This window comes from Geospiza fortis, unplaced genomic scaffold (genome assembly GCF_000277835.1).
Source record: "Geospiza fortis unplaced genomic scaffold, GeoFor_1.0 scaffold176, whole genome shotgun sequence".
NCBI classification, from domain to species: Eukaryota; Metazoa; Chordata; class Aves; order Passeriformes; family Thraupidae; genus Geospiza; species Geospiza fortis.
Window position 1 is genome coordinate 373,093 of NW_005054514.1, and position 8,525 is coordinate 381,617.

The window sequence follows — 8,525 nt, forward strand, 5'->3', positions numbered from 1 at the left end:
CTTCCCAATACCTATCACCTGTGTTAGACAGTGACCTTCTACTCTAAACCAATCCAAAAGTGCCACCATCCCAGCAGGAGATGGAGACCAAGAAGAAGAAGGAGAAAGGCTGGACACACCCAGATCCCTCCATCTTGCCCCCTGAACCCCCATTCCAAAAACCCCCAAAAATCCATTTTTTCACCCCGTGATAAATTCACTCTCATTCTCCTTAAACTTTTGCGGCTTGTATTTCTTCATACAAGGTTGGTAATTGTTTTTTTCCAAGGGCTAAATCAAAGGCACAGGGGTCTTGGGCTCTGTGCCAGGGTCTCTGAGCCCCCTGGGCAGGGTCTCGAGTCCTCCAGGGCAGCCAGAGGAATTTCCTGGGTTCTGACACACCTGATCAACCCAAAAATGATTGGCTGGAAGTGTCCAGGGCCAGGCCGGATGGGCTTGGAGCAGCCTGGGACAGTGGGAGGTGCTGGGGTTGGCACTGGGTGAGTTTTACGGTCCCTTTTTGAGGTCCCTTCCAACCCAGCCCATGGCAGGGCTCTGTGACTTTGCTGTGGGATGAAGGTGAGACCAAGGCGGCCCAGAGCTGAGCATTTCACAGCCCAGTGCTTTCCAGGCAGATCTGGTTTAGTGCCAGATCTGTCCCACCAGCAGGGAGCTCTGTGGGAAAGGAGCAGGAAAATCCAAGGGAAATCTCGGCAGCTGCCCCAGTTCCAGGGACTGATCCATGGAATTCCATCCAAGGAGGAGCTGGGCAAGGCTGTGTCCCTCTCTGCTGAGCTGGGCAATTCCCACCCTGCAAGGGGCATCCCGGGAAAGGCAGGATCCAGGGGTGTAGCCATGACATTTTCTGAAAAATCCTTTCCTTAGGATTTTTCCTCCTGAGAACCTGAGAGGCCTCAGGAACAAAATGTAAGCAATGGTTATCTGCTGCTGAGGAATGCAACAGGTGCATCTGTGATTGGTCTCATAGAGCTGTTTCTAATTAATGGCCAATCACAGTCAGCTGGCTTGGACTCTGTCTGAGCCACAAGCCTTTGTTATTTCTTCTTTCTTTTGCTATTCTTAGCTAGCCTTCTGATGAAATCCTTTCTTCTATTTTTCAGTATAGTTTTAATATAATATATATCATAAAATAATAAATCAAGCCTTCTGAACCATGGAGTCAGATCCTCGTCTCTTCCCTCATCCTCAGACCCCTGCGAACACGGTCACACAGGGAGGGCAGGGGTGTGAGGGGCCAGCCCGGGTTGGGGGTGCTGTCCATGGGGTCAGCTCCGTGTCCTTCATGGAGCTCCAACCACAGGGCTCAGCTAAAACTGGAGAAATGGTTCAGCCCATGGGGCACTGAGAGGGAAAAGCAGCGTCTGGGGAATGGGGGTGTCTCTACATTTCACAGAGAAAAGCAAGGCACAATTCTTCCCAAGAATATTTCTGAGATTCACATTCCCTGAACCTCAGAGAAATGAAGAACAATTATTATCATTTGCTGTACCTGTGTTTGTGCCAAAGTGAAATGCAATATGGAGATTGTTTACCCACAGTGGTGGTGTTTTGTTCCCTTGGCCTGTCAGGGCCAGGTGTGTGTGTGTGTCAGCACTGTCACTGACAGTCATGAGTTCTGTGCAGTGTGTGCAGAGCTGAGTGCTTGGCAGGTTCAGTTTAGATGTAATGTAATATAGTGTAATAGAGTATAGAATAATATAGTATAATGAAGTCATTAATTAGCCCTCTGATAAGATGGAGTCAGATGTTTCATTGTCTCCCCTCATTGGGGCTGCCTGTGAATTCTCTATGGGGCCATTGATCCCCTCTGCCACTGGGGTCACCCTGAAACAGGGAAAACCAGCAGGAAAACCAGCAGGAAAACCAGTGAGAGCACAGGAAGGGTCTGTTTCCATCTTGGCCCTGGGGTGGGGGTGGAACCCCTGCCAGGCAGAGCCTCGGGAGAAGGGGATGCAGCGAGGAGGTCTCAAGAGAAATGAGATTATTGGCTGAAGCTTTCCCTCATTCTCCACAAACACCAAAAGTTCCACTGGGCATTTAAGAAAGGGAAGGGATCAGCTGGGAGAGACTTTTTGCTTCACTGTTTAGTTCTAAATCCCACACCTGAGAGAATTTCAGGCCCAGCCAGCCCTGCCAAGGCCAGGAGCATCTCCAGTGACAGCGCACGATGTGCTGACCTTGAAATTCACTGGGATAATTTTAAAATTCGTTTCTCAAAGACTTTTCTGGATGCAGTTAATTGCCATGGAGCCACTTCATGGGAGACAAGGTCAGTGTGAGGCTTGGAATTAAAGAGGGAGGGAGGCAGGCAGCTGCACCCAGCTGGCACCTCCTGGCCCTGGGGCACTGCTGGCACCACTGGAGGTCACCTGGAATTCGGAATATTGGGATGTTTCCTTCCCCCAGAGCTCCTTCCCACACTCCCTTTCCATGGGGGATTTAAGGAATTCTGTGTGATGAACGCGCTGCTGGAGGGTCCATCAAGCCAAGAGAAGGCTCCAGTGAATATCAGGGAATTTCAGTCCAGGGAATGCAGAATTGCATTTGCTGCTGGTGGATTCACAAAAGCACATTCTGATGGCCTTTCCTCCATCCCAAAGGGCAAACAACTCCTGGTTTATGGCAAACGTGGAGTCTCTGAGCTAGTCCAGGGGAATCTGTCCCTGTCCCTGTCCCTGTCCCTGTCCCTCTCCCTGTCCCTGTCCCTGCCCCTGTCCCTCTCCCTGCCCCTGTCCCCTTCCCTGTCCCTGTCCCTGCCCCTGTCCCTGTCCCTGTCCCTGCCCCTGTCCCCTTCCCTGTCCCCCCTCCAGCAGCAGCAGCTCGGTGACATTTCCCTTCCCTTTCCCTCCTTTTATTTTATTGCCTTGTTTCTACCAGAGGCAGAAGAAAAGCACTTCAATATGGATGGTGCCAGTCTGAAAGAAAGGAACCATTTCTCCTGCCAGTCTCATTAGGATCTGGGTTAATTGCTCTCCTGCAGGAGCTTTAATTGATCTGTGAGGAGGAAGCCCTGAGAGGCTGCAGCTCGGTGACAGCCCCACACAACCACAGGGGCTCCTGATTTTTCTTTTTAATTGGCACCAAGGAAGAGTCCACCTTGCTGCTGAGCCCTCTGAGGATCAGCTCTCATGGAGAGGCTGGACATAAATATAATTTATTTTCCTGATGCTCCTCTTGAGCAGAGCTAGGGAGGTTTCTCCAGGTGAGAAAGTTTCACAACAAAATTAAGAAAGAAGGGTCCATTCAAGCAGTGCTGCTTGGATTGTTCACCTTGTGCTTTATTGTGGAAAAAAAAAAGAGAATTTAATAATATTAATTATCACTTTGGCCCAAGAACTCAGAGGAGGCTGGGCAATCTTTATACAAAAATCTGAGCTGGTTTTGGCTGGAATTTCCCTTTAATTTCTCCAGTCTGGTTCTCTTAACATCTGAAGAATATTCTTAGCAGAAGTAACCGTAAGCTGATTAGGCGGGAAGCAATAAATCCAAATCAAATCGAATCATGCAGAGACTCCCAGCAAGAAAATCAATAATTTCAGTGATGTATTTTTAAACTCATGTTATTAGAAAAAAACACATGCAGCTTCTTCAAGTCTTGATTAAGCCAGAGCTGGGAGTTCTCCTTTTTGTCTCAGGGTCCTCAACTGGGGTAAAAATCAGAATTTTAAATTTAAATTTAAAAGAAATGGTGTGAATTTGCACCAAGGACAAGCTGGAACACACAGGACAAACGCAGGAGAGCTTGGGAAAGCCTCCCTCCTAAGGGAGAGGGATAATTCCAGGGAGCTGCCTGTGGCAATCCTGAAAATATTCCATAATCTGATTTAAAAATGGCAAAACAAAAGTTAATTTTAGTGCTCATTCTTTTAGTTTTCAAATCAATGCCTGTTCTGGGCAGCTGCACATTGGATTAGCTCAGAGACTCCACGTTTGCCATAAACCAGGAGTTGTTTGCCCTTTGGGATGGAGGAAAGGCCATCAGAATGTGCTTTTGTGAATCCACCAGCAGCAAATGCAATTCTGCATTCCCTGGACTGAAATTCCCTGATATTCACTGGAGCCTTCTCTTGGCTTGATGGACCCTCCAGCAGCGCGTTCATCACACAGAATTCCTTAAATCCCCCATGGAAAGGGAGTGTGGGAAGGAGCTCTGGGGGAAGGAAACATCCCAATATTCCGAATTCCAGGTGACCTCCAGTGGTGCCAGCAGTGCCCCAGGGCCAGGAGGTGCCAGCTGGGTGCAGCTGCCTGCCTCCCTCCCTCTTTAATTCCAAGCCTCACACTGACCTTGTCTCCCATGAAGTGGCTCCATGGCAATTAACTGCATCCAGAAAAGTCTTTGAGAAACGAATTTTAAAGTTATCCCAGGGAATCCAATCAGATTTGACAGATCCCCCTGGAGGGGCTGAGCCCCCAGAGCCCAGGGCAGCTCTCACCCAGCTCCAGGAGCTCCCAGGGCACCTCTGTCTCCTGCAGCTCCAGGAGCTGCTGCAGGGCTGGGCTGGGCACCCCAGAAACGCCGGGAGATGGGCAATGTGCAGTGTTTGGGCGGCAGGGACATTAAAGAGCTTTTCATCCCAGGGCAGGGACATTTCCCCTGTGCCAGGGCTCCAGCCTGGCCTGGGACACTGCCAGGAACTCCAGCTCCTCTGGGAACTCCAGCCCAGCCCCTCCCAGGGGAAGATTTCATCCCAAATCCCATCCAAAGATTTCATCCCAAATCCCGTCCAAAGATTTCATCCCAAATCCTGTCCAAAGATTTCATCCCAAATCCCATCCACACCTACAGCTCCAGGGTCTAGTCCCAAACAAAGCATTTGGAGGCATCCCCCTAAGATTAGGGGAGCATCACTTGTTTTAAATTTTGTTTCAAAATTGATTTTCATGTTCATTTTAAATTTGATTTGAATTTTGGGTTTAAATTTTATTTGAATTTTAGCTTTAAATTTGATTTAAATTTTGGGCTTAAATTTGATTTAAATTTTAGTCCAAATTTTATTTAAATTTTGGGTTTAAATTTGATTTAAATTTTAGTCCAAATTTTATTTAAATTTTGGGTTTAAATTTGATTTTCATTTTGGTTTTAAATTCAATTTGCCCAAGAGCTCCTCAAACTCCAAGCCTGGACATGACCCAAAGCTCTGAGCTCCATTTACCCCACCAACAGTTTTGCTGGGTTAAAATCCACCAGGTCCAGAGTTTTCAGGATATTGAGAATACTCTGAGCAAACCACTCTGTAGAGGAGGTAATTTGGACAAAGTGATCCCAGCCCAGGCTGGTGGGATTTCCCCATCCAGGTGCTGCCACTGGACTGAACAATCAGACTTTTCCCCCAATAATTCCCGTAATTATTGCTGGCATGAGCCAAGTGTGTGACAATAAATGTCACAGTTCGCTGCTGTTGTGGCTAACTGCCTCTGATTTCCAACCTGCTGCAATTTATCTCCTTTATTTCCTGGGAAGCAACACCCTAAAAATAGCTTTGCCCTATGGCAGAGCTGTCTTGGGGACACAGAGCTCCAGGAAAAATGGTCAGAAAAAGCACAATTGTGGCACTTCTCAGAGTGATATTTTTAGAAAGGGAAGGCTACAAAAAAAGCGCTTTCCCAAGGAGGTAGGAAGAGCTATTCTTGGTCACTTTCTCACCAGAAGATTGCTGCCCTGACCTGGATTTGTGCTTTTCTGGGTGGCAGACATCAAACACCACACGTGGGAAAGGGAGCAGAGCCACAACCCTGGCAGAGCCTGGGACAGCAAGGGTTAAAAACCAAACCCACGGGGCTTCCTCTGCCTCTCATCCAGGCCAGCCAAACCTTAGACAAACCCCAGCCAAACCCCAGCCTAATCCCAGCCAAACCTTAGACAAACCCCAGCCTGATCCCAGCCTGATCCCAGCCTAAACCCAGACAATTCCCAGCCAAACTCCAGCCTAATCCCAGCCTAATCCCAGACAAACCCCAGCCTAATCCCAACCTAATCCCAGCCAAAACCCAGCCTAATCCCAGCCTAATCCCAGACAAACCCCAGCCACATCCCAGCCAAATCCCAGCCTAATCCCAGCCTAATCCCAACCAAACCCCAGCCTAATCCCAACCTAATCCCAGACAAACCCCAGCCTAACCCCAGCCTAATCCTAGCCTAATACCAGCCAAACCCCAGCTAAACCCCAGCCACATCCCAACCAAATCGCAGCCTAATCCCAGCCAAACCCCAGCCCAACCCCATCAAACCCCAGCCCAACCCCAGCCTAACCTCAGCCAATTCCCAGCCTAGGCCCAGCCTTGTGGGGCTCAGAGCTGATCCCTGCCAGGGGTTTGTGCCTGGATCCTGCAGTGGGTGGTGCAGAAAAAGGAAACTGAGGCTCAGTGGATTCCTTCATCCTTTTCCTGGAGTAAATGGGGGCTTGTTCTGCCTCTGCAGCCTTACCCTTCACCTCCAAGCTCCTCCTGCCCGGAAAAAGCTGTGCAGGCACTCTCACTTCTGCCCTGTCAGGTTTTGGCTCCTCTGACACCAGGATCTACAAAGAATTCTCTGGTAAGAGCCAACTTCTCCAATGTCTGCCCAGGGAAGGTGGCCATCGCTCCAGAAATGTCACTAAGAAGGGTCACAGGTCATTTGTGTGCTGAATTTGCTCTTTAAACTGAAGGAAGGCAGTTTTAGATGGGATATTGGGAAGAAATCCTTCCCTGGGATGGAATTCCCAGGGAGCTGTGGCTGCCCCTGGATCTCTGGCAGTGCCAAGGCCAGGCTGGGGCACCCTGGGGCAGGGGAAGGTTCCCTGCCCTGGCAGGGCTGGGATTAGAGGATCTTTAATGTCCCTTCCCACCCAAACCATTCCAGTAGTCAGTGATCCCATGATTCACACAAGCTCATCACAGTTCTATAATTAATTGGTTAAAGGACAGTTAAAAGAAGCAGTGGAAAGGAGTTCAACACCCAGTTAAGGAGCACAGGCAGAGCTTTTGCCGGCCAAGGATTCCAAAAGTCGCTGGAATTTATTGGTGGAAAATCAAAGCCATGAATATCAGGGAGCTGGAAGCACAAGAGCTCCTTGTCCCTGTCACCCCCTCCCTGTTATCCCAAAGAACACCACACAAAGCTGCAGGAATCTGCTTGGATACCTTTCTATTCTTTCTATTATTAATCAGCAGACTCCCAGCTAAACCCTTCATGGAATAATTCAGCATCCTGCTCCTCTGTGAATTCCTGCAGATTAAAGAAGTGGCCCATGGAAGCAGAACAGGAGGTGGCCAGGAAAGAGAACATCCCACTCCAGGAGTTATAAAATCAACGTGCAGTGCAGGGCTTTCAAAATGCAGGAAAACACCCCAGAAAAGTGTGGGTGGTCTGGTAAAGGTTTAGTTTTTCGAAGTGAGTAAATGACTGAAGTGTGTCTGGAGCTGTGAAATGGTTCTTGGTGCTGACACTGCAGGAAATTTTGGGGTGAGTGTTCCACAAGGCCAGGCTGGATGGGGCTGGGAGCCACCTGGGCCACTGGAAGGTGTCCCTGCCCTGGCAGGGGATGGGGTGGGCTGGGATTTAAGGTCTCTTCCAACCCAAACCATTCCATCACTCCCTGAAGGGCTCTTGCAGAGATAAATCAAGGAAGGTGAAAGCAGCAATGAGCTCAGCAATGATTTGTAGGAATTTCCAAGAAATTTTCCTTCACTGGTCAGCGGAATGAAAATTCTGCCTCAGGGCTGGGCTCTCGGGAATATTTCACCCTCAAATGCAACACAGAATGTTTCTGCATGAAGAAAATAACCCAAGTGTCTGGCAGGGCTTGATTTGAGGTCCTGAGGTGCCTCAGGTGGCTCAGAGGGAATGATGAAAAGTGCATTAGGAGAACACTGCTGGGTTACAGCCCTGCTGAGAGAGTCCAGTTTCCAGCAGAAACAAAATGAACACATCAATTTTTCAGAGCACAGGCATTGCCCAGCAGGACTTTGGTGTTTGTGCTGTGATACCAAAAAGTGATATCCCCACCTCAGCCCCAGAGGGGAAACAGAACCCTGCAATGGTTTGAGTTGGAAAGAACCTTAAAGATCATCCACTCCCACCCCAAAAAGAACCTGAAAGATCATCCATTCCCACCCCAAAATGCTCAGAGTTTATTCTCTCCCCTCCACCCCCTTCCCTCTTTGCTTCAAGTCCCTGAGGATGCTGAAGATCTTTTGTGAACAGGATAATCCATGATCAACCAGCTCACCCCAAACCTGATCCTTCAAATCTCAAGATCCTGAACAAATGACAAGGATAAAATGAATCTTGCTAAAAATCTGCTTCCCAGGGAGCAGAGCACCAGCCCTGCCTGGCCCTGGGCTGTCCTGCCCTGTGCTGGGCACTCCTGGGCTCCCTCAGGGGTGAAATCCCCTTTCAAGGAGCATCCCGCAGTCCAGAACGAGGCCCTTAGGCCATAAATCCCATTTTTCCTCCCTGGCTGTGGCTATTTAAATATCCCAGGACACATCCTCAGCTGGGCTCAAATGTCTGTCCTTGCTCTCCTGGCTCAGCTGGAAGGAGA